Source organism: Anas acuta, chromosome 14 (assembly GCF_963932015.1).
Source record: "Anas acuta chromosome 14, bAnaAcu1.1, whole genome shotgun sequence".
Taxonomy (NCBI): Eukaryota; Metazoa; Chordata; class Aves; order Anseriformes; family Anatidae; genus Anas; species Anas acuta.
Window position 1 is genome coordinate 4,421,841 of NC_088992.1, and position 27,449 is coordinate 4,449,289.

The 27,449-nt window shown below is 43.7% G+C and overlaps 1 long non-coding RNA gene across 1 annotated transcript; it reads right to left on the reverse strand.

Annotated features, from left to right (window-relative positions):
- Positions 1 to 8,886: 8,886 nt before the first annotated feature.
- On the reverse strand, positions 8,887 to 12,108 carry LOC137864328 (uncharacterized). Its single transcript, XR_011101419.1, has 2 exons — positions 11,933 to 12,108; positions 8,887 to 9,496 (listed from the first exon to the last, which is right to left on the reverse strand). It is a non-coding gene; the product is annotated as an uncharacterized lncRNA (long non-coding RNA).
- Positions 12,109 to 27,449: the final 15,341 nt, after the last annotated feature.

Here is a 27,449-nt window from a genome sequence, read left to right on the forward strand (position 1 = left end):
CTTTACAAATTAAATTAAAATTGTTTCTTTAAGGAAACTAGCTGTAGAAGGGGGTGGGGGAAACTTTCAGGGTTATTTCCTCCCCTGTTTGCAAATCACATTTTTATATCTCTTCTGAAGGTTTTCTGGGCAATTCTATAAACACAGCCACATTCACATTGTTATATACAGTATAAATGAAGACAAAAACATTGAATACAACTGGGGAGAAGCCATTCTCACTTATAAATAGTTTTTGTGACTCTGTTACTAAATTTTGGCTTCCAGTTTATTAACTAAGTTTAAACAGGTAACATTATTACAGTGCTAATTACAGAATTTAAAACGTTATCACCTTTCTTCTGTATGTGCAAATATTTTAGTTAATATTAAAGTACCACATGAAAGAATTAAATACATTTTCAAATATTAATGCAATTATGATCTCATCTAATAGATCTATAACGTCTGTCCTTAAGCTGTTGGCTGAGCTGTCTCATCTAGAACCAGAAACTGCCCAGAACGTACCTTAAATTTCTGTTAAATTGATCTCATTCATTAGTTTATTTTTACTACTGGTAACCCACATTACTTTCCAGTATGCTGCCTTACCTGACTCTTGAGAAGCAATGAGCTTTTCCCTTTCCAAAACCCATGAGACTCTTTGAAGTGCTGTTTAAGTGATTCAGCTGCACCAGATGCCAGACTCTGTGACAGTGGGGGCTGGAAGGCAAACACACAAACAAAACCCTAAATTTAAAAGTGTGTGAGCTGCTAATGAAGTGGAGGGTATGTTTTGTTGTTGTTTGTTTTTGTTTTTCAAATCCCTTTGAGATTCAAAATTGCAGGTATTTTGCAAGCCTTGTTTTGTATCACACATGCATTGCTACACACACACACTCATCTATATACAAGTTTATAGACTCATACATGCTGTTTTTGGGTCATCTGCCCTGAGAAGTGTTGGCCAGGGCTAAAATATGCCAGAACAGCTGGAGCATCATCTGCCCCATCACTGCCATCCCTAGGGAGCCCCTGTAGAGAAAACCAGCAGGTCCCTCCTGTGACCACCTTCCTGCTCCAGTGACTACTGTCTTCAGACTCCCCTGTTTTGGGATATCTACTTCTGGGAATTTCTTACATGCCCCATAGAAAGTTGACTTGGTGTTTTATAACGTGTATGCTGCTAATCTCTTCTGTAACAACTTGTACTGGCTAAATGATGTGACTGGGTCCTTGGGTTTCATATATTAAAATACTCGTAGCAGATTATGTCCCTCTTGTCATGTCTTGATAAGGTTCGTTGTTCTATATCTAGCTTTTCCATGATTCTCTTTTCCATTTTGGACTAATCTTGGACTAATTCTCATGAACTCCCAGCTAAGGGATACACTCTTTGCCTTCCAAGTGATATTGAAGAGTGTCTGCTGCTGAAACATCTCTCCAGCAATGATAAAAGGTCAGTCTGGCCTTAAAGTAAAGAAATTAGCAGGGATAGCTCTTACCTGGAGGATGACCGAGTCCCTCCAAGTAATACCTCTGTGTGAAAAGGGACACACGAGACAAATTATAAGATTAAAATGTTACAAGGAAATAACCTTTTTCCCCCCACTTTCCAACATATAAATATTTTTCCAATGTTCCTAATATTGTTTTGCTAATGACCATACTTGTTTTATTTCTGAAAACTCCCCTGACAGATGCGTGCTTACACACAGATGCACACACGCAGTCCTCTCTCATGGATTTTCCTGTTGAAAGCCACACAAGCTATAAATCTTTAGCATCAGTACCTTCGCTGATGATTAGTTTCATTTGTCTTAAATACTGACAATCAAACCGTGAGATATTAAAAAGGAAAAAAAAAATAATGTCACAACAGCTTTGCACACTGTACAGCCTTTCAAATAGATTAAAAGGAGGCAGAGTGTTATTAATAAGCTTTTGCCTTTCTGAGCACTCCCACCTTCGAAGCAGGACCATCTTTTCTAGAGGGGTTTGGGCAGTGTGAAGAGCAGCAGGCTTTATGCAGTCTTAGAAGAAGGAAAAAAATAAGGGGTAAAACAAAGATTTACATAAGTAAGAATGAGAATAACAGCCCCACTGAATGTGGATGCTTTCAGGACAGATCCTACTTTTCTCCAGGCCAATGGAAAATTCCTGCTGACTTGATCAGGATCGGTCCATCACAACCCACAAACCGCAGAGGCAGGTTTTTGCTCTGAGCTGGGTTGTTCCTGTCCCCTGTGTGCAATAGCTAGTAACTGCTTGAAATGAATCCCTGAAAGCTAGGTTAAAAAAAAAAAAAAAAGAAACAGTGGCAGTGCAGAAGGAAGGTAAGAGCATTTAGATTTTACCAGCACTATATCAGCCCAATAATGAGGCAAAGGTATGTAAAAAGCTCTAATGTGTGCCTTAAATGCCTATGAAGCCACCCTTCCAGCTGTAGCTCGGCAAGAAACCCCACTGCTGACACCAGATTTAGAAAGAAATATGGTGTCTGGCAGCTACTGGGCTCAAGTATCAACTTCTTTCGGGGCTCACTATAAATTCCTGCAATCCCATGCTAAAGAGTTGGGAGAGAGAGAGTTCATAAAGAAAACTTAAAATGCAGGGTCTCTGCCAGGTAGTAACTGCCTCTCCCCATCTATAGTTACTCAATAAAAATCATTGCTGGAGCATGACTCCACTTCCATTCCCAGCCAATACATTTGCAATCTGGCCCTTAAATATGGGAAAATCCACCCCAGAGCATATTGTTAGAAGAAAGGTCCAGAAATGCATTGGCTTATGCTTTGAAAACATATTACCTAAACTGACATTATTTGCAGGTTTTGTTACTGATTTTTCAATGCTGAATATCACAAAATCATTCAACACAAATATGGCCAAGTAAGAATCTGCAGGAGCAGGAACACCCAGACAAGGATTTGCTCCATCACAGATGACTTGTCAATTTATCACAAGTGGCAAGGAATTGACCTAAATAACTACTAGCCTAAAGTAAAATTAAATAAAACGACGTCAGTTACAAGATGTAGGTTTTCCACAGATTAATGTAGGCCATTGAAATACGGTGGGTTACAAAGGGCTGTTAGAGCAGATCGATATTCCCATTGCTTTTGGCACCTTTGCCTGACAGTGCCGCTGCTGCTCCCTGGCTCGTGCTGCAGTGGTGTTGGCTAAGGGAGAGGATCTGGGGTGCAAACCATGCCCCCAGTCATTGCCTCTGACCCCAAGGGCAGCATCGGCCAGGACTGACTGGTGGGCAGTATATCCATTTACACAAATGGGCTTCTCATAAATTTATTCTGGCAAGTGAGAGAGCAATTTAATTCAGCTGGTTGCTGTGGTAGAGAGGAACATCAGGCTGTTTGTTAAACTACCTAACATAATGCTGTCTCCTCTTAGAGCAGGGCTGAGGTCCCGTCTGGTCTCAAGGCCAATTTCCAGCCTCATTTGAACTCATTCTCTCCTAACTGATTCTTCAGTAGGTGGTCGTTTTTTTTCCCTTGTTTCTTGTTGTGTTTCTTTTTTTTTTTTTTTTTTTTTTAATTTTGTCCCCAAGCCTATGAGTTAATTAAGTTTTAACAATGAGCTGTATCACTGTAGAACAGGATATCTGATTGCTCATCTCTTTTACATAATTGATTAATTAATAACCTTGCTAATTGAGTCTCATGAAACCCCCTGTTAAACCGGAGCAAGGCTATGTCCCAAACCATTGCTGGTAGGGTTACATTAACATCAGGACATTTTGGCTGCCCTATCTCCCCCTGACCCCACAGTGCAAGGCACTTCATCAGCTTGCCGGGGCTCTCAGGCTGCTGCATGCTACGTGCTTTGGGGGGTGAACCTTGTCTTCGTCTGCCCCACAGCATTTCAAACCTTCTCCCCCCTTCTCCCAGGCCCCTGACAGCAACCTCACTGCTGTTTTACACCGCCAGCCATCGCCGACACCAGGCCGGACTGGTACAGCCCCAGCACCAAGTTGAATTGGCAGTGTTTTGTAGCACTTTGGGCCAAACTCGAGTGCCAGCATGGCTGTAGGACAACAGGCCGAGCAGCCACCCTCTGCTACCCACAGCACCACACACTGAGCTCTGCTCAAAGGCCCTGTCGGATGGGCTGTGACCAGAGCTTTCCTCGGGAGCAATCACAGCTGAAATAAGGCGTAAAGGCATGGATTCTGTGCTGCTTAATGGAAGAGGCCTATCCACAGTAATCACCACTGCCAATAGTTTGCATTTTAATGCCATTTCTCTTCTTGCTATTACCCCCTCACCGCAGACCACGACATAGCTCCACCACCAAGTGCCTCCCCTCCCTCACCATGGCTTTCAGGAGGCCGGGGAGCAGATCTGCCAGCCCTCATCCATCTGACATCACCTCCCACACCCTGGAAACAAAGAAGTGGGTTAAAATCTTTCACAGTAACCAAACAGCCATTTTGACGTGCACCTGCAGGAGAAGCTAAGGACAGTGGTCATTTATTTCTGAATATCACATGGACACGGAGACACCGGGGAGGGAAGGGGAAAGTGGGGTGAATCAGGAGACAACAGTCATCAAAATCCCTTTCTAAATGGCTGAACCAGGGAAGATAAATGTCAGCCCTCTTCTTTTAATCTCTCTATAGCGGGGTGCAAAAGGCTGGTGGCATCGCCTTTGCCAGGGCAGTTTGTATGGCCGGGTGGAGGTAGGAAGAGGGCCGGTAACGCACCGTGCTGCCACAGAGCGAGCGCAGGTTTTGAGTAATGGATCTGAGGGCTAATCCATCGCACCTGCCAGCTCCAGGAGCCCTGATAACCGCGTCTCTTCTCGTTTTCCTTTCGCAGCCTTTTCCAGATTTACCAACACAAGTTTTCCCCGAAGAGGGATCACATTTCAGGCCTGAAATGCTCTGATTATTTACAGTTTGTCACGCCATAATTTATATTTATTGTTTGTGGCTCTTATTTACACGTGTTCATTATTTTCCTATTTTAGTCATTTATCCTGCATGTCCCCCCCCCCACTTTTTCAATTATTTCCTACACTCGCAGTTTATCAATTATATTGCCAAGATGCTTTTAGAGAGCATAATTTGTTTCTAATGCATGATTTTTTGACAGGATGATTTGTTTTCATGTTTGTAGAGAATTTTAAGATGACAGTGACTCTAGGGCAGGGAATAAAAAGTTGTGAAGCTGTTGCTTGTGGAGCCTTGCTCTCCAGGTTTCTTACATGCGGAATTGCATCGGGAGCATTCATCAGCCTGCTCATCAAGTGCACATTGGTTCAAGCCTCGGTGCAGTTTCCCTTTTCCCAGGAGAGTACTAGAAGCTCTCAGAAATCATACGACTTCCCTGTGTGCTGCTCCCCTAACAGCCAGCATTGCCGAGTCCCTCTGGAGCGTGCTAAAATAATGCTCCAGGCAAACATCAGGGGGCCGAAAGGGTCTTTGAGCCTTGCCAGCTCCGGTGGACCTCAGACACGGTGTTCTTTTCAGAGTAATCATCTCTAATGATGAGCACTGAAGAGCCCTACTGTCCACCGTGGGGTTTAGTTAGGGAGCAAATGGAGCCTCTCCAGCAAAGTGCTGCCACAGCAAGGCTCCCTGGTCGGCTGGGACAGTGGTGTGCAGCCCCCCAGCTCCTGCTGTGCTGGTCACTTTACTTCTTAGCAGCACTGAGGGATTTTTCCTGATGCCTGGCTGTTGCTCTGAGAGCTTCACAGGCTGCCATGCCCAGGCTGGTGAGACAGGAAGAGCAAACAGCCCTGCAGAGACTGCCAAAAAGCACAAATCCTCCCACTGTCCTGCAAAGACATCCAATGTGCTTTGCTCTGGGACGTGTTACCTGCTTTTACTCATTTATTCAGGCAGTTTGGCCTTTCCAACGGGTGGCAGCTCTCCAAAGAGGTGACAACACATTGGCCAGTATTTGCTCTCTTAGCGGTCCACATCCCTTGTCCAGAGCTGCACGTTGCTCTTGGCCTCTGGAAGCCATTTAACATATCCACTGCTGTGTATGGCTCTTTGAGACAGCAAAAGAAGTGCTGGAAAACATCTCAGCTTTGTTTATTAATTGTTTTTCCTCCTTTCTGTGCTCATCAGCTGCCAGGAATGATCCAGTCTGTGTATGGCTTCCTAGAACAAAGTCTCTCATGGCTCCAGCATCCTCCAGAAAATACCCCTCAATACTCAACCTCAATTTACCAGTTTGCAGCTCCAAGAGTTGACTGAGCTAATAGTTTTCCAGTTTTAGCCTCATTCCACCTTCAGAGTAAGGTGAAGGAAAAAGGTAAGATTTTTCCCTAGACCGCTTTGGGTCAAAGACTCATTTTCAGAAAAGTTGCACATCCACAAGGGAGCAAGCAGTCTGCCAGGACACAGCACAGTACAGGCAGAAATGCCAGCTCAGCACGGACTCTGGCCCAGAGGAAATCTTTGTGCCTGTGGGTTTTGAGGCCCAATATTCAGCCGGGGTCACTCTGCTGCAGCTGCTAGACCTGCTTTCCTTTGTGGTTTCTGCCACCGAACCCCACAGCCTCAGAGCATTTTGCTCCTGTGATCTGATATTTTCTGTCCAGCAAGGCTGCAAGGGAGGATTTATGTTAACAAGGTCCAAAGCAACCATGTCAGACTGTGAGCTGCTGAAAGCAAATCAGGCTCTGTCTCAGCAAAAACCCCAATTAACTGGGCGATGCTGCACCAGTAACAGGGAGATGTGGCACTCTGCTCCAGGCTGAATTTTAAAATGCCAGAAAAGAGACTGGGGATGTTTGAAAGGCTTCATGTTGGGTGGGGGAGACAATAGCTCCTGCTGAATGAGCCTGGTGCCATCCAAGTGGTTTTGCTGTTTTCAGTTTTTTACTTTCTGTGTGTATTTCTGGAGCTCGCTTCAATACCATTGATAACAGTGGCTGCAAGAAAAACAAGGGGTGTGTCTTTAAAGGACTCAAAGACCAAATCAAAGGGCTCCCACATGATGTTCCCCATATCCTCCCATCCTGTGCTCTGCCTCGTTTCCTGAAAACCCTTCCCGGTGTCCCATGCCCTGCCGGCAGGACAGACAGCTTCCAGATGTTCCAGCTCTGCCCAGCTGAGAAGCCATTAAATACACAAAGCTGCCTACCTTGCGAGATGGACAGCATTCCACAACTGAAATATTTTCCTTTTTCTGACCTAAAACCTGCATTCACGGCTTGTTGAGCCGATTTTAAGCAGCAATCCATTTCTGACGGTTAAAACCATCTTTGGAAAAGTGTATTTAAGTAAATGCTTGGAGAAGGTAAGAGATGGTAAGAACACATTTCTGAAAGTATTTTTATATATAGAAATCAGAGCTTTTCACAGGGAATCCTATAAATTAGTTTTATAGGTCTCTAAATTTGGAGTTTGGCATACAAAATGGGGGAGTCAGAAGCAAATTTTGTAGGATTTCATATGGCTGCGTATCAAAGAGCATAATCACTTAACAGAGAAAAAAGCTGTACATGTCTTAGAGACGAAGCTTTGTGTAATAACACCGGATGTAATGCATACATCTTACAAATGGGAAATCAGATTGGATGCTTAATTCCCAGATTGGGTACATTAAAAAAAAGTAGGGTCATTTATGTTAAAAGAAACATATCAGCACAGCTCCACTGAAAGCACATTGCTGTAGGAGACGAGCACCAGGGAGGACCAGAGCTGCTATTTTTGGAGCGGAAGGCATCAGAGGAGATTCGTTGTCATCCTGCAGTGCTTAGGAGGGCCTTTGGAATCTTTTCATCTTTTTACGTTTTGAGTTAAAACTAGCATTTTATTGGCAAAGCTATCACATAACAGCAACGGTTAGCAGCAGACAGGCTGTGGATTTGTGGTGTCTTTTGGGCACAGCAGCAACGAGCTCCCTCCTCTGGCACCCACCACGGCTGCTTCCCTAGGACGGAGCTGCTGCTTTTATCCATGGCAAGATCCCTTTAGCCCCTGTGTAAGTCCATGGGAATCTGACATTAATGGATGCCCACTAAACAGGCTTCCTTAACCTACAGCTATTTCAGAGGAGATATTTTGGGCAAATGCATGTCCCTGATTTTCCGTTGCTGCCGTTACAAAAGGACTCATTGAACATGGGACCGTTCATACTCCAGGTGGAGCACTGCCTTTCTTCTACAGCTCTGCAAATGATTTATTTTTTTTCAGCGATGATTTATTGTATTTTTTTACAGCTATTTCCCCCTCAACTTTCCGCACAGCAAGGTCCTGTTTTTTCACCTTCAGTCTGACTTTGTAATCCATGGTTGGTTTTAAATCAGCCATTCAGCGTGGTAATGAATGGATTAACTTTCTGCTTTCTGATGAATAGTAGCAAAAATGTTTCTGAATTATCAAAAAATAATTGGAATTAAAATTGTAAATGGTTTCTACAAGGGACGTTTTTGTAATTAGTTGAGTCCGTGCAATAAAAGCTATAATAAATAACAAAAAAATGTGTTTACCTAATCACTGGAAAGTGCACATTAGCTCTCCAATTAGAAGTCCCTCACGGCTCTACTACAAACTGTCCAAAGACAGAAAATAATTTGTTTCATGCTTTCCTTAGCAGGCAGAGGAAACTCCATCAGTTCCAGTTGTGCATGCCCATGACTGCAAAGCCGGCTGCAAACTTAATTGCCAAAGTCAGGTTCATTTCTCCCAGCGAGTCCCTGCCACCTCCCCACACCTTGCCCTGTGGGGAAGCTGACAGAAGAGCTGGGCTCAGCTGCTGAGGTTGGTGCGGATGCAGGACGTTGATTTGGAGCTGCCCAGGTGGCTCTGCATGCGCTGAGAGAGCAGCGGGGAAGGATGCAAGAGGGACCACTGCATCCACAAATGTCTGCATCTAGGTTGAAGTTCTTTAAAACCAAAACCAACCACCCCAGCAAACTGTTGCAGCATTTCGATGGATTTCAGGAGAAGGTCAAATAGCTGCTGCTAGTACATTTACTCTGTTTCCAAAAATGAGCACACTACAGCTAAAGTTAAACAACATCATACACATGCAAATGGCACTGCTGCACTACAGCCAGTTCATCTGATTACAATTTTCATGCCTCTCCGGAGGCAGGAGTGAGATTCTTGTTGCTAGAGCCAGCACTGCGACGCACTTTACTGCACAAGTGTTTATCAGCTCTGTATTGAGTCGATGGGATGCTCCGTGTGCTTCGAATGAAGCACCTGCACAGGCACAGTGCTGGATGCAGCCGTCAAAAAGTGCCGGCAGCTCCCAGCTGCATCAGGGCCAGCTCCAGGTGTGGCAAGAGCTGCGCGTTGTGACCCCACAGGATAACACATCTATTTCTGCCCCACGGACCTAATTACTGGGAGATAACTGTGCTTGTGGGGGTCATACAGGAAGGACAAATGGGTGACATCCACAGCCAGATGTATAAATCACGGCGCCTAGCACAGCTCCAGCCCCTGGCAGCCGCAGGCATTTCTGGTGCCCCACGCTCAGGTGCAGCAGATGAACCCGTGCCTCCCTCCCGTTGCCAGGCCAGCAGAGTCCTGTAGAATGAATAATTACAGCTTGTGCTCATTTCGGCTTTTTCCTGAACATCCCTAAGGCCCAAACACCACAACACCCTTCTAAAACTTTTCAATCCAAAACTCTTCTCCTGAAGAAGTCTGGGTATTTACTACGGCAAAGGTAGTATCTGGTGATTAAGTGACATTGGAGCATACTTTTTAATACGTTTGACCTATTTTGTGAGTAGAGAGCACAGATTTATCCTTGTCATGCTAAATAGATGTTTAAGCCTGCTGTGTTAAACTGAGCAAAAAATGAAGATTTTATTACGGTTACAAAGATAAATTCATAATGTGAGGAGTGTTTTTAGGATCAGTTTGTGTGGTGAAAATCCTCTTAAATGACTGAAAACAGGAAGCAGTGTTTAACAAATGAAAAGACCCTTTACCATTTAAAAACATATGACCTATTTTATCTGCTTAAGAAAATCTATTAACTAGATGCATTTGCCACGGTATCAAATTCTGCGAAGGGAATTATGCCAGAGTGAAATAAATGAACACGACCCAGGGTGTCCTGAATTGTCGACAGCCTGACAATGAAAGCTGCTGCTGAGCTGTGATTGCCGTAACACCGTAGCACAAACATCCTCTGTGGCCGCTGTTGACTGCAACAGAAAAGTGCCAATGTCTTCTTTTACAAAAAAAATAGCACCTTTTGGGTAGGAAAGCAGAGGGAGTGTGCAATTAGTGATGATGATTCCATTTTCCAGAATCTGAGAATTACGGGAATTATTTACGTGTTTGAGATCGAGGCAGGAAAAATACTTTTGAAAACTAAGAGAGCAGAAACTGCTAACATCAAGCTGACCGAGATCAGCAGCTCTCCCTGGAAATGCAGCTGCTCAACTTATTTGAAGGAGGGCATGGTGGTGCAAATTGTGAATGGTAAATACCCATTTCTATCCCGTTTTAATGACGCTGCTGGTTGTTGGCAGCAATAGCGTGTCACTTCCCAAGCACCGAGGACATGAGCATACAAAACTCACGGGGTATTTTGCAAGTCTGGGGAGAGAAGCCGGTGCCCCAAATTGCTGACAGCCTAAATAAGTTCCCCCGTCCGTTACCTCAACGCGGGAGGCAAATACCATGAAATCAATTTCTGTGCCCAATTTACTCTCCGTGACATCTGCTCACATTTTAAAGGGTAATTTGTCATTTTGCTCCTGAACTCTTATCATGTTACTTCAGGTCACAGGAAGTCAAAGCTTGCTTTTGACCCTCCACACCATAATCCAGAAATGGAAAGCCAAAACAACCCTTTTTCACCCCCCCAGCAGAGAAGCCACAAATTATAAATCAAAGTAGATAGCATGGGTAAATCACTGCTGCCTTTCTGTCACCTTAAGCCCACTCTATTTTAAACACCTCCTTTATTGTCCATAGTCCACAGAGGAAAAAGGTCATTTCGTGTCCAGGGAATATGTGGCTTGCTGAAGGGCCCGGGGATCGCTGGGGTGTGATGCGCAGCCTCCGGGTAATTTATCCACCCACTTGTTTAGGTGGAGCCGCAGCTTGAAGCAGCGGCAGCAGTAAATGGGCATGGCAAGGAGTGACAGGGTGATATGCGGTGATATACTGAGCAATTCGGGATGGAAGGAGCATAAAAGGTAAGAAGCAAGACGGTATTAACTGAAGCCCTGAGAGACAAAATGATGGAGTCAAAATAGTAAAAATATATGCATATTTATATACATAAACCCAACAAAGCCACGATGTAAGTGGAGCGGGACAAGCGACAGGGGAGCAGAGCAGCTCTGCAGGAGGAAGCAGTAAGAAAAGAGGAGTAGTAGAAAAACACGAGGTAGTGTTTCTGGGGAGCTCCTCCAGGATGCCTGTGGTTTCAGCTATCACAGGAGGACAACGGGGTGACTAAATTTTATGGAGCAAAACCACCCTGCAGCTAACACTCAGCTGCAGCCAGAAAAGCTTTATTTATACATCCCAAACCCATGCAGCAGGCAGTGGCACGGTACCCAAGTGCCCAGGGACTGCAGCATGGGCAGTGGGGATGCTTGACCCAAGGCCGAAGGGTGTGGATGCAACTTGAAACAAAACATGCTATGTTCCAGGCAGGGCTTTGCAAAAAGGTTTTAGTGCTTGTGGGTTAAATTTTATGTGTAAATTAAGTTACATACAGATATTAAAAAAAAAAAAAAAAAAAAAAAAAAAAAAAAAGGTTACTTATCAGTAAAGTCCCTTAACAATCAATTTTTAATTAAGTACCACTGCCCTAATAGATCAAAAGCAACCCCTTTCTGAACTACTAGAAGTGCAGCCGGTAGCATTTATTGATCACACATGTCACAAGAATGGGAGAGGAAAAGGCACCCTTTTGCCTGCCCCTTTGAGAAGCTGTGTGCCAGGGGTATCCGGAAAACAGAAACCAGAATTATCAGGATCATTTGCTCTTACCTAAATCCCTTTGACTTCTGTATGCGAACCCATTTTCTATAGGAATACGCACCCAGGAGATGTCTTGGTTGGATGGCTTTATTTCTACAACACAGGGTGATTTCTGGCAGGAGTTTCTCATCCATCCTGAAAATCAACCCAAGTACCCTACTGCCTCTGGGGATGGCTTTCCCTGCCTGGGAAGCCTGTCATCTGATAAGGACAGAAAGAAAAATAAGGCACTTAAAATAAGGAAAGGAGGTGTATAACCTTAGCTGTTGTTTAATCCAGCACTACAAAGATGACATTAGATCATTGGCTCATAGATAGTGTGAAATCCAGCATATCTTCTCCTATTTTTACAATAGAAAAAAATAATCTCAAACAGTTTCCAGTGTGCCCTCACATGGAATTATTTTACGTTCTTCAGATTGGTGAACAAGTGGTCTCATAGCGGGCTGGCAGAAAACATCTCCTCATTATGTGGTGATTAAGTGCAGCTCCCTCACCAGAATTGACTTGTTTGACCAAGAACAGGGAGATGCAAAGATTCACAGGGGCTGTGACAAAGCAAGGCTTCATAAAAACCTTATCAAAAAGATAATAGACTGAGAGGCTGGAGAGAAAGAACCAAGAAAACGGAGTAACAGGAATAAACCCAAATGGGTCCAGGATGGGACCTTCTCGTGCTCGGGAGATGTGGACCCAAACCTGAGCGTGGCCAGAGCCCAGGCTCCAGGCTGCTACCTGAGCAGTGCTGTGGGCATAACAGCAGAAGCATCCACAGCCTTTCTTTCCCTGGAGGAGAGATGCAAACATCCCCCAATCCCAGTACAACCATACCAGGGAAAGAGCTTGCAGATAAGGAAGGACCTGCAGCTCCCTCCATTCATACCAGCAGCTCCAACCTCCCTCGCTCTGCCTATTCCAAGTAACCCAGATAAATAAAAACTGAAGCAAGCATGTCTCATTTTCCTTGACACCAGAAGAACTGCAAATTAGCTGCCTTTGAGCAATGATTAGGAAGCAGAATGTTTCTCTGGGCATCGCTACCGAAGTAGATCATCCCTCAGAGCAGAAGCCATAATAGCTTTTGAATCATTATAAGCAGTGCGCATTCAAGAAACAGTGATTTGCACTGAAAATAATCTAGAGCAGACAGTGAAAGCAGCATTTATGCAAATAAACTAACCTTAGCATTTTGATACATTTGTATTTCATATTTGTATTCCTTTTTCCACACTGAAGGAACCTCATATAAAAGAAAGAAAATCAGAACAAAAAGGATTAAAGAGCTTCAAGAATTTAAATATTTCACTTTCACTTATCTTCCACAATCTGATACTAGATGCAAATAGTTGCAGCCAAATTCAATTCTGTGTTTACTATCGCAATTTCAGGTTGATATCAAATCATCAGACTTACTCAAATCCCATGAAAACTGCACATCAATCACAATGTCTGTGTCAGAACAAGAGCTGAGAATGTTTTAAGAGAAAAAACTCCATGAAATTGCCACCCAGAAAAAGGCAGTTTTGAAGCTTGGACTCCTCTGAGACCCCTCCCCAAACCCCTGCACCCCTGAAGCTATTAAAAAAAATATAATCATTTTACATTTAAACAGAAAACAAAAAGAAACAACAACAGCAAGCCTCTTTGGTGAAGCAGTATGCATAGACATGCAGATCTGCAGGTGTTCAACGTCATTTCTGCATTTTAAGACACCAACATACCACATACTTCCAAGATATAACTTAACTATTGCCTAGTTAAATTAATGCAGCCTTCTTTTAAAGTCTGGGTAACCCGTTTGGCCAATTTAATCAGAGGAATTGATTTCAGTTAAACTGCTATTCCTTAAGGGACTTTTCTCCAATTTCATTTGTTTTTACACCTCTTTTAGTTAAACTATTTCTATTTTGCCTACAGGAAGGGTGCTTGGATTGAAAAATACTGTTGCAGAAACAAAATTCTATGCAGAAAACTTCTTTTTAAAGAAAAAAAAAAGACTTCCCATAGCACCAAGTTTCCAAGTTTCCCAGCAAAACATTAGTTTCTCATGTGGTGGTACCCTCTGTGAAATCTCATTTCTCTCAATGCTAGAAAAATACCAGCCAGGTAGCAATGAGCAGCTTTGTGAAGTAAAGATGCAAATTGGGTCCTTCTGGGGAGCTGCCCCAGCTCCCAGCCTACCTGAGGCAACCCTGCTGTGAGTTGTGTAGGCAGGTGGATTTATTTAGGGCACACTGCATACATCTTCATTGACCAGCCTCACGGCTCCAGCACTGTTGACCTCTGAAAGCTTCGACACAAATTAAGGTCTCCAGACAAGTTTTTGAATAATTTGTTTCACAGCATCAAGAGTCCTTGATCAAAGTAGGGGAAAAAAGTTCACAGAGACATCAGAGAGCTCAGCAAACACCAGCAGCCACATCTCAGACACTTACAGCTGCAGCGGCGCTGTAAAACCAGACTCAGCTCGTGCCATGGAAGCTACAAAATCCCTTGCCAAAGCACTGGCACCACCAGGGCAGCAGAGACAAGGGTGCTCTTGCACTGACTACCCAAAAGGAGGTGAGGCACATCATAGCTGTGCTGAGAGGCTCTGGAGAACATCGGTGGGGAGCAGAGGAACAACACATCAACATTTCTGCAGCCACAGCCATCCCCCAGGCCCACCTTCCTTGCAGTGAGGCATTGCTCAGCTCACCTGAGTGAGGGCAGCCTTGCACAACCACAGCAGCAGCCGGTGTGCTTCCATCTCCACTGTGGCTGGGGGCTCGTTTGTGCTACTTTGTGATTGTACTGGGGGTAATTTCCCACTGGATGGGGTTTGTAAATCTGAGGAAACCATATTTTATCAAATAAATTGAGCTCTGTCCTATCTGCTTAATAAATATTAAAACATCATCATTGCAATTTTAGGCAGGGAATGTTTATGTAAGAACATCATGCAGATGTAGTGAACAGCTAATAAAGCGATGCTAATTATCTAATCAATCTTTCTTAACCTTTGTCTTAGACACTACATAATGCTTATGCTAAGCCTAGATCCATTTTTCAGGGTCTAAATAACGTTGTAATCATAGCTGTAATGTGTGGGTTCATTGGAAACTTCTCTTTAAATGCAACATTGTCAGTTTACACAGAAATCTGTCTATAAGCCATCTGTTGCAGAAACCGGTCATTATCAATTTCATCAATCTGTTCCCAAATTTTGCAGATGCCAGCCACTAGGAACCATCTGTTAGTGTCAAAAAAGTAACAATTCAATAAGCAGACTATTTGGGGAGGAGGTGGGAAAATATGCTGCAATATTTGGCGCAAAAGGCAAACTTGCTAATTGTTGCAGTTTTACCACTGACCTACAACTTTTCGGCGTGATGCTGAGCTCATTGATTAGCCATCAGTGGGAGGGAGACTTTCCGAAGGCAGTAATAGCCATAAGCAGCAATAAAGCCAGAGAATTGACACCTACTCCTGCTGCAACATATTGTCGGGCAGTGGCCAGGCTGGTGCTGGCTGTGACTTTCCCAAAGTCACCACTGCAATTTGAGCAGCTTTGAGTGATTACCTCCAGCAGCAGTTTAAACGAAGGCAGGGTTTATGAAGGGGCCAAGATTTTACATTTTCATGGATTTGTTCGGCCTTGTGCAAATAAAACAGATTCCACATCTGTTTCTGGATTGACCATCCCTTGCTGCAGTGCTCACAATTGCTGGGACCAGCTGGACAGCCCCAAATTGAAAAATCTTGAACCCTCCACACTGATCTCTAAGTTCACGTATTAACCATCAAACTCAGAAAATTGCTGTCTGACTATCAGCAAATTGCTTTTGCCCGATATACCCATTAAGGCTGCAAGGTTTGCGTGTTCCTAAGGTTGCTCTGTCAAAGCCACCGCTGTTGCCTTTTTGCCACATGGTGTATGAGGTGCATATGCCCAAGAACTAAACTGTCTCGTGCAAAGCAAAGCACAGGGTGAAAAATAAGAAAATCAAAGATACAGACACGGACATCCTTAAAAGCTGGTTAAGAAACTCATGAGCATGGTCAAGAACTCAGAACTCACGACCCGTGTTAACAACTACATCTTCGCTTTGATTTCCCTGTCCACAGAGAAGCCTCCTTTGACAAATACCTGGCAGATAAGCATGTAACACTGGAATAATAAAGTGCAGGAGCTCAGTGTGACTGAACTACCCTCGCAGCAAGAGCAAGAAAACATTTGTTTTCAGACACAGCTTCCTCAAGATACAAAAATCCCAATACTGGTTCAGTTTTAGGACATGCATTCAGAATGTGCTTCCATTTGCACTTTCTAATGGGCACTCTTGTTTGAGCTCAGCTCAAATTACTCAGCTGTGTGATTTCTCAGCCACTTCTAAGGGAGAGCTGCTTTGTCCACAGTCAGCCCTGGGACTCTTGCTCAGCAGCTTGGGTTAATTCCGTGTCTGTCTTGATCTCATTTAAAAAATGCAATAAAAAAAAAAAAAAAAAAAAAAAAAAAGACCAAGCTATTTTCTCCAGCCAAAATAGAAAGACACTATCTGCAAAACTGCCATCTAATCACCGTCCTCGGGCCTTGCAATTCCTTAAACCTGTTCTGGTATAGAAACCCTGTCACAAGAGCGCACATCTCTCTTCCCAGCAGCTCCGTTTCAGGAAAGCACATGTCCCTGGTCCAGTTTCCCGGCCTAATGTCTGCTCCCAGGGCAGTACCTTTATTTACACCTATATACGTGTGTGCACAGACACAGGCACACAACAAACTCAGCATGTGGAAGAGCTGCATTAACCATGGTTTATCCTGAAAAGCTGCAAAGGCACTTCCCATCTGACCTTCAGATATGTTTCCTTTGGGTACATGTTCCCTATAAATCACAGCCAGAAGGAACCAAGCCGGGGCTGATAAATGTGCAGGATGGGAGTGAGCGTTCCCCAATGAGAAAGGGGCATGGAGGCAGCCCAGGGTGAACCAGAGAGTGGATTCATGTGTTAGGGCTCCAAAATCCCCAATTAAATGTTCACTGATGCTGTCAGGGGATGAAGAAATGCAAATATCACAGTGGCAGGGGGAGTGCTGGGGTAGGCAGGCAGGAGGCAGCAGTAAAAGCCGATGTTTGTAAACACTGAAGGGAAATGGAAATAACTGAGCAGTTTGCTGGTGGAAGAAATGGAGAAAAAAAATTAAAAGCTCAATATCCATATGCTGTGCAGTGAAAGCCATACCTGTGTGGGATTATCACAAATGTATTCAGCTGTGCTTAGGGTTCACAGTTCCGTGTTTATAAGAAAGGGGAGTTAAACTCCCGCACTGACAGCTGAACATCAGCATGCAGACCTGCAAGGATAACTGACCTTTCTGAATGTTAATTATCTTTAAAAGGCCTGTTTGCCCAGAATTGTCTGAACCAGCTGTAACCAGCCACCAGTGTCGCCGAGGAGAAATGACGGACGTCACGAGGAGTCATTTGATATCCATTAAAGGGGAGGAAAGTCATTTAAATATATTGGGCCCAGGGACCTCACGAAACAAAGATGAGGTAATTACTTTAGCCTCAGATTTACCTGCCTGGACTCATCAATAGGAAGACATCCCGAGGAGGAGGGAGGGAGTGGGGAGCACAGGTTGTGAGATGTCTGTGAGGCATCCACCAGCAGGGCAGGACAGGAGGTCACCCTGCCAGCCACCCCCACAGTGGGGGCACAAGGGCTTGTGCCTCGCAAGCAGCCCCCACCAAATGCTGTTTTAGAGGGGTCACGGCTCAAGAAGAGCGTGTCACCAAACGCTCTGCCCAGTGCTGGCTTCATTTAGCTGCCTGACCTTGGGAATGGCGCTTAGGACGCAGTCAGGTCACACTGAGTAAGCAGATGGGGGGCCTGATGAGATGTGCCCTCACTCTGGTGTGGATGTGTGTGGATACCAGCTATCCTCACAGGAACAGAGCTGAGAATTTCTGACTCTTAAAGTGCTCCTTTAGTGCTTCAACAGCTTCATGGCAGCAACCAAGCCACTGTTTCAGCATGGCAGTAGAGATCAGCTCTGCAAAATTCCCCTAGGATGCACAGTCTGTGCTAGGGCTCTCCACGGCCAGCAGCAGTGGGATCCAAGCCCTCACTAAAGTTTCCTGACTTTTTAACACCCTGGTAGGCCCCAAGCTCTTTGAAAAATCTGATCCCACCTAATCTCTTTTAAAATGCAATGCCAATTTAGTTCTTCACCAGGATATGCACAAATTAGCTCAGCTATAGGAGACCAGAAAGGAAGGCTTAGGAACAGAGCTGCCATGGGCACCTCATGCCGGAGAAGTGATGCTATTTTACTTCCATTTGAGTCAATGGGCATTTTGGTGTTTTTTTCTCCAAAAAGAATAAATTGCTGATTTTATGCAGAAATGAAATGATTTTTTTTTTTCCAAAATAAAGTATCTTCTGAGCCAATTAACAGAACTTCATGCATCTTCCAAAATGAGACGTAAAAAAAAAAAAAAAAAAAAAAGTTAGTTTTGTATCATTATTCATTTTAATTAAAATCTTTGTCAGGGGAATCTATTGCCTTTTTTTCTATTTTCCTCTCAGATGTTGCAGTCCTTGACATTACGCCGTGGTCTATGAAGACACAGAATATTAATGCCTCCCATTCTAGAAAAATATATTAAGTCTGCTCTACAATTTTGACCTTTTCAGTACATTGTATTTTGATTAACTGGCCACCTTGCTTCTGCCCCCCAGGTCTGCAAGGCTACAGACCGATGAAGAGGTGGAAAAGCTCCCGAATCACGTTTCTCATCCCTGAGAAGGTTAAAGGAGTGTGATAAAACATGGTATCTCACAGGCTGGGTGAGGCAGTCAGCCTGCGACTCAGCTGTGCCCGTAGACAAGAAAGGTGGAAAGCAGAACCAAAAAAAAAAAAAAGAGAGAAAACACCAGCAGCACAAGCATCTCTGTGGCTTTTCCACTTTGCTATTCCAAATTCCTTTCTCCCTGTAGCCTCTGCAAGCCCCGTCTTTCCAGAGTGCCAATTAATTCCAGTCACAAACATCTGCCCTGAATTCTTGCAGGTAATTAGCACCACAGGTTATCAACAGGAAGCTGGTACCCACAGGCACTTCAGATAATTGTGTTTCAATATTGGCACATTTCTGCTTACCACAAAAGGTCACTTCAGTTTCTTGCCTCCGTTTTCTCCTTCTCTTTTACTAAATGAATGAAAAATCGTTATCGTTATTCTGAATGCTCTAAACAGTTGGCAAAGGCTCTGGGCATCGCAGGACAGATACGAGTGACGTGGACACTTCAGGAGGTTGCAGCATTATTATTTTGTAATCCTTGGCTTCAGATATACCCCTTCTTAGCATGCCAGTTAATGGGAAAAAAGAAAAAAATAAAAAAAGCCCAAGTCTAGCTAAATACTCATACACCTGAAATAGTTTCAAAGAAAACTAATGGGAAGAATACATAATTATAATGTAGCAAAACTTTTGGTCACTCTAACCACCATCTACAGTTTGGGTAAAGCTGTATTTAGTTGTATACATATTTGGAGTACTTTTTACCTGTTGTAAGAAGTTGTAAAGTGTGACCATTCATTTAATTATATGATGAATAGTTTCCACAAACAGACTAAGTATTATATGTGAAGGACCATGTAATTACTTTGTAAATATAGGATTATACCTGTCCCTGAAACAAGAAAACAAGTTAAATCATCCTTGCAAAATTGTACTCCCCACTCACAGTGAGTAATTCTGTTGCAAAAATAAATTATAAATCATCATCTTTAGAGGAACAGTCGCAGTAAGGGGACAGCTGTGACGCTTTTGTGATAGGGCCAGACAATTTCAGGGCAAGGCTGTATTAAGTCTTAAATTTGAGTAACGACAAAACCTTATCTGCAAGAAGTATTAGAGAGCATGAAATAGCTGCATAGTTGCCTTGGACTCTTGAATAAACCATGTGTTGAAAAAGAATAAGTCAGCATTTGTGCCACCGCTATGTGTTTAAAGTTGGAGGGGTTGGAGGGCCGTGGCTCTGCAGCTCTACCTTACACCCTTCTGTGCACTTCTCCTGCCTCTCGTGTCTATTTTCGAGACTCACAGGCAGGATATCTACCCTAGCATTTTGTACAAGTGCTCAATCACAGTCTTTGATCTTCTCAGCCAGATACCTGCTTGTTGACATGTGTATCAATAATGTCCGTTTACACAAGTGCAGCAAATTAACGCCAAAACTATCCACATATAGAGAGGTCTGCATTATAGGTTAAAGACCTATAATACTGCTCCTTTATCTGCCAAAATGAATCAAACCTCATATCTTGCAATTTTGCTTTCTGGATTACTTAAAAACATGATCTCACACGGAGTGCATTAACAACGGGAGTGCTCAGCGTTGCTTTCAGTGACTCCCTTTCCATCATTACTGCATTATTACACTTAGTATTTTTTATTGTATCATTAAAGTTAATGAAATCTTATAGACAGAGAACTGGTGGGTGGTGCAACAGGGAACATTAAAATAATACTCTCGTTTCAATCACTCACAAAAGCAGAAAGCTAACCGCTTAACCACTAAAGACTGCACAGAGCTTGTTTAAAGAAACACCACGGCCCGTTAAAAAAAAAAAAAAAAAAAAAGGAGAGGGAGACGGAGATGGAGAAGGTGACACTAGCTCAGGAACAGAGAGTGTAGCCACAGTGCAATTCCCAGTGGCCTTCAGGAAATCAATACTCAGTCCGTGCAGTACAGAACTTCTGCTTTAACCTTTATCCCAGGTGCAGCCACATAACACACCCAACGCCAAAGCCCCATGCCCATCACCTGCAGCCCAGGATGTGGCTCCATGAACTGGTCCAGCCAGGCATAGCTCCAGGCCTGGATTGATGCCGGCTCCGTGAGCATCCCCAGAGCTCCCTGGGGACAAATGGTCTGACACTGACACACACACACACACACCAGTGACTTTCAGAGGCAGTCGTGTTTCAGCTCACCCATCCTGCAGCGCTGCTGCCACTGGGGTGCAGAGCACCAAGCAGGGTGACTTTAAAGAGGCCAAAAGCTCACAGACCATTCACACCCAAATAGATTTTTTCCTTCCCCCTCCCCCCCAGCTTTTTTTTCCCAAAAGTTGCTGTTTAAAGTAGTCCTTGGGAACTTCCACTCATTATCACCTCTTGTTATAAAAAGCTGTCAAGTGCTTTCCTCCAAATGGAGTGCAGCAGATTATCAGGGCAGAAGGTCACCTTACCTCAACTACTTTGACCAGAGCTTGTTTTGTTAAACTAAATTCTTCCTCTTCCAATTTTAATGGGGTCATGCAGTTGTTTCAGCTGTTACATACAAAACCTAAATGTCTCTTGCTGCAGCCTGCTGCCCAGCATAGCTCCCAACCTGCCTCACATCTAAAATCTCCAGCAGCATCCCACCAAGCCAGGCACCTGCTGGAGGGCTGGGTGAGAGCAGCCACACCAAGGCATAACTTGCCTGAACAAGGCTGTGTGTCACCAGGCTAGGAAATGCACCTCCACAGCCTGAATTCAGCCCAAGCTGACTCCTGTCCAAGCACAAGAGCCCTTGCTGGTTAAAGCAATGCTCCGAACAATTCCAGCCTGCCAATCTCACAGAAGGTGATCCCAAACTACCGAGCCACTGCAGGGTTCTGGCACCCAGGCTGGCAGTTTCCAGTGACAGCAACAAAAACAATGAAAAACGATGACAAAATCCAGCCCTGGCCCCCCTGTGCCCGTGGTGGCTTTTTCTCCTCAAAAAGACGATGCTCTCGGCTCGCAGTGACAAGCTGCTCAGCACCCACAGGTGGTGACAATGTCCACTGCCCACCGGTGACACTTTCAAAAGCATCTCCAGCAGCAGGGGAACAACTCCACCAGAAATAAGGCGCCAAGCATTTCAGCCCTCTGATGAATGCATTCATAAAAATAAATACATTTTCACTTTTTTTCCCCCCCTCACACAATAAAAAAGCAATTAACTGAATTAAGCAAGTTTCCTTCCGTTTTCATGTGTAAAAACAAGTAATGATACATAACAGCTACAGAGCTATCTGGATGTTTATATGAAATGATCTACATATTAAAAGCCTATTGCAATGATCACTCGTATTTTAATTATCAGCACAGTTCTCTTAATTTCAAGCTTGGCTAGAAACACACAAAAATCAATGTTTGATTAATGGAAAAAGGCTTTAATGGGTCAAGGAGGAGGATATTTTTGCACTTCTGCAAACTATGCAGGCAAGAGAAGTAAACAAAGATGTGGAAAGCTATTTAAAGAAAAATATTTGACAATATCCTGTTAAACAAGTTTAAAATTTACATCGAGACTTTTCCAAGATATTTGAAGTTATATTCATGATTCTGGGGGAGGAAAGGGAGAGTAGAGGAAGAAGGGGTAAGAAAGTACTTGAAAAACAGTTTTTGAATCTATTTAAATCCATTCTGAACGCAGTCCAAAGGTCTACAGACTGTGCAATCATTGCCTTCAGTGACATTTTTGTCAGATCGGTGCAGTATCCAAAATCCATTTAATACTATGAAAAGCAGCACCTTTTTCATGAATTCTGATTTATTAATATTAAATCAGTCTAATATGGCACAGAAGCAGCAAAAAAAAAAAAAAACCACACTCAAAGCAACAACCAAACCTACTCTCCCCTTTGACAGCTGACCGAGCAATTACTGCCTTTCCCAGCGCACCTCCCGAGCATGGCATCGTAGTTTCCTTATTACGAAATGCAATTTCACTTGGGTGCTGCAGCAGCAAAATGTGGCCTGTTAGGTCACGGCTAACAATAGAGATGAGAATGTGAACACCGATAACACTAATTTTATATATATATATATATTTTTATTATTTATTTATTTTTTAAGCAGAGCAGCAATAAAAATAGAACTTGAGTCATAGCTGCTGTCAAGCCCAGGTCGGCGGTGGGCGATGCTGGCAGTCACAGCCCAAGCAGGCTTCGTGCCCACCACCACCAGGCTCCAGCGATGGGCACTGGCAGAACCTGAGCATCCTCCCTCAGCACCCATAAGTACGGGGCACCCAAGGCTCTGCTGGCCCCCTTGGGTTTGTGAAGGGTCAGGGCACAACCGGAGCACTTCTGCCTCCCTCTTTTTTCGTTTTCCAAGGGGAGGCAGCAGCTACAGCTCCTTGTGCAGCAGCTGCTCCTGCGACAAACGAGTTCGTGAGCTGACAGGTCATACCCTCCTGAGCAGAACAGCAGCCCAAAATTCAATGAAACCAGCAGTTAAGAAATGCCAAAGCGCAGTAAGTGACAAAGAGATCTTTCCCCTGCCGAAGGAAGAGCTTGTCCCATGATTAAGAGAAGGGGCTGATTGATTTCTCCTGATACCCTGTTCTCTTTAATGAAACTACAGAACAATTACAGAGCAGGGGAGGGATATCAAATAAAGTAATTATTAGATCCATGAGACAAACAACCACATAGATTGAGCTGGGCTGCAAAATTAAGATGCCGACAAGAAACAATTACTTATCCTGGCTTTTCTCTGGCTTTGAATTAAGGACAGTTAACTTCCCCAGTGACATTAATTACTAGAAAAGGTGAGAATGAATAATGTCCTGTAAATAAATTCATTTTACATCTAATCTATGAACATGTTTGCTGCATCTTGACTAGGAACAGCTCCCTCTAACTCGGTATAGAAGGACAAATCCACAAACGAAGCAGGCCAGCGAAGTCAGCTGTAAATCTGACCCCGTAGCATTTAGACTGCGTTATTCTTGTATGGATAACTCTAACAAATACGGCTGTCTCAGGAGAAGGGTTTCCAATACAAAAACAATAAAAATGACCTTGTGGTGGCTCAGCAAATGTTTGAACGAGTTCATATTGGCTGTATTTGTGCCAGTTCTGTATTTTCTGTCCTCAGGTGTTCCTGTAAGTGAGATTTAATCAAATATTCCTGAAAAGGCACTCGCTCAGCTCCTAAAGCAAGCTCTAAATCAGCAGCCTGATAGCAGGAGATGAACTGGTGTGGCTGAGAGGCAGAGGATGTGCTTCTGCCAGCAGCCACCAACCCACAACCCCAGTTTCCAGTTTTACCCATCCAACGCCCAGCCACGGCTCAAACTCCAGTCACAGCTGACTGAGGGACACTCAGACAGGGGAAAAGGATGCGCGTGTCAAACGAAGGGGCTATTGGAAAGCATTTGCCCAGCTGGGCTTGGTAGTTTGGCAGCAGAGAGGGAAGAGGGTTATTTCTAAATAATCTATAATAATTTCTAAAGGAGCACTTGTTTCTCAAAGCTGAGACACGGCCGAGTGCTGCCCTGCCAGTCCCCCAGTGCCCTCCCAGGGGCTGTCCAGGGGCTGGAGCATAACCCCCAGCAAGGCAGAACTGACCCACAGGGACTGCACCCAGCCTTAAAAATTACAAGGAAGGCTGCATGGGGAAAGCACAACTTGTGTCACGCTTACTGGACAAATTCAGGTCCCGAGGCTACAGCCTGCTTAATGTTCTAGGGTGTAATTTGTGAAGATTTTACTCAAGTGGCATTTTTCCTGCTAGGATCAAAGAACCGACTACTGCCATGCTTTGTGGGAGGCCAGGGGATGGAAACGGTTTGGCATGTGCTGATCACCCAGCTCTCCTGAATCCTACCCTTCTCTCCTCCCACAGAGGGCACTGAGTTACATTCCTGTTTCAAAACACTTTCCTATCCTTCACCTCTGCCAACACAGACGGCTACAGACGTTCTTCCTGCAACATTGCCATGAGCAAACCCAGGTCCCGAGGACATAGGAGAGATGGGGACAGAGAGAAATAAAGGTCTTAACTAAGAGTAGTAGTAGTCAGGAGGATGGCCAGGAAATAGATGTTAGAGATTATACAGAAACAACTTTGAAAAGCATGCAGAGGACTGGGAAGAAGCCTGCTTCGCTTTCCCTGTGCAAGGTTATGTTCCACAATATTTTATCCACCAACATTGTAATTCTATTTCTATGCCTAATAAATTTCCCACAGAAGCCCTATTCATTCTTAAATCTCTGACTGCTGATTCAGGGAACTGTCATGTTTTTTCCATGCCAGCATCAGCTCGCCCCGTACTAAAAAAGCAAGATAAGGACTACAAAATAAAAGGAGGCATAACGCTTTTACCCAAAGGAAAGAGACAGCACAGGAAAGACTTGACAGTCTAATTTTGCTGATCATCAGTCTCTGCGTTGGGCTCTGTGACCTACTAATGAAACACGGGCTGCAAGAGCTGTGATTTCACAAGAAATCTGACCTCTCTCATCCTGAGATTTAGAGCTAAGCAGGAGGTCTTGTTCTCCCCATCACTGGTCCAGTCCATCATCACCACACTGAACTGCTGACTATCCATACTGTACTGCTCAGGCTGAGAAAACTTCCCAAGTGTGAGTATTTGGGGAGGTAAGAACATGACAGACAGCCCAAGGACCATGACATTTATTCTCCCAAACAATGGGACAGTTCCAGGCAGGAAAAAGGAGATTTTTTCCTTCTAGCTTTGAAGCTGTTATGCACCGTGCCATCCATACCCAGCAAGACATTTAGTTTCCCTTTGTGAAGGAGAATAAGTCCCTCTCTTCCATCACGGAGACACGTGGTACCTCAGTGCCTACAGCTGCTAACATCAAAGGAGCATCTCGGAGCAGGCAGTGCCCCAGGCCGCCCCGCCTCTGGGCTGCCTCCAAAGCCTACCTAGAGGATTTCAGGAAAAACACCGCGATTTTTGATCCTGGCATCTGCTCAGAAGTTAATGGGCTGATACCACCAAACTTCACTCTTTTGCCATCCAGGATCAGAAGAGTAACCCACTGTTGTCCCATGAGACTCATTTCGACAGCCTCACCTGCCTCCTGGCAGTCCTGCCATTTGCTCTGTTCACATTTCCCTTTTAGAAAATCACTCGTGCAGTCAAACTTTCACACCTCTGATTTCACCGCCCCTTTTTTCTTCAGATCTGCTCTTTACACGCTTTTCTCCCCCAAACCTAGCCTGTGTCACCATGCTAAGAGAAATAATAACTAACACAGAAGAATTCAAAGGGCACAGGGCTGAACAACAAGAACCACTGTATTTGTACACATTCCCTTGTTCTGTTACTTCTCTCATAATAGAAGTCTTGGAATTCTCTTTGAAGTCACTTTAATTGGGGAAGAGCTGGCTCTTGCCAGCTGTAATAACACTGATGTTTGTCATCAAAGAGGTGCTTTTTGATTTGGTTTGCCTTTCTGCTGATAACACTTGCTAAGCAGCCAACCTCATCTTAATTTATTTATTGGCTCTACTCAAGCAGTGGCTACAAGTTAATTGCAGCTTGCTTTTTGTAACACAAAAACATGGTGTAAAATGGTTTTATCAGTGATCAAATCCTTGGATTACTCTGTAAATTGTGACCTGACTTAATCATGAAGAGTATTCCAATTTAATAGGCAATTTCTCCAGCTTTTTATCTTCATGGTTGCAAGCCATGCTTCCCTGGCAGAAAGCAAGGACCATTAACAGTGCTTTGGGAATGAATTCTAATTTCTGTATCAAGCGTTCTCCATTTAAATACACCACCCTTTCCACTATTAAAAGAATCAGAGCCGCAATCCAGCCTTTTTTGTAATAATTTATAACCTCTCAGCAACTATGTGCATGTTATACAGAAACCGCTGCATGATCCATCTCCGATTTGCACAGGCTCAACTTTTGTTGGCAGATTTGTCAATCATGTTTATAGGTTCCTTTCTGCTGTACAGTCAGGAATTCTCATCCTATTTTGATCTGTGTCATAAAAATGTACTGGGACTGATATACACCCAAGGACTTTCTGTTGATTTGTTTCTGTCGCGCAAGCTATGTCTAATTTATGTACAACTTATCTCATTCTATTAGATCACTTTGTAATCATATTTAATTTAGATTTATTCTCGACAGTTCAGGCTGGCTCCAGGCATTTAATTAAATTTTGCCCTCTTAAGCCACTTAGTCAGTCTAGATTTCAAACATGATGTAGTTTTTCCTTGGACAGCTCTTTTCTATCCATAACCTTTGAATTGGTAATTTGTGTGTTGCATCTTACATGACATTTTCAAGAACTCCTTTAAAATCTGGCCTTGATGCTGCTCAGCATGAGCATGCAGCAAGCGTGGAGAGGAGAGGAAGCCCAGCACCATCCAGCCCCAATTCAATGGAAACCAAGCCTCTTAGACACCTTTTTTCCGTGCACAGAATCCTGAAATCACAGCCACTGAGTCAACCAGGACACAAGAAGTGAGGTCAAAGCAGGGATCATAAAGTTACGAAACTGCACTATTAAGTTACAAATGTGGTTTGGAAGATTTAAATTGAGAATTAAAATCTCATGAAAATTTGAGTAGAAAAATATTGGTTGAAAAATCATGGGATAAAATTAACAGTTATTAAATTATTTTTATGTAGGCATAAGACAATTGCCCTTTAGGAGATGGACTGTAGGAAAAAAAAAATCTTGCCAAATATGGAAAATAATCATGAACATGAAAGTGTTTAGGAAAAAA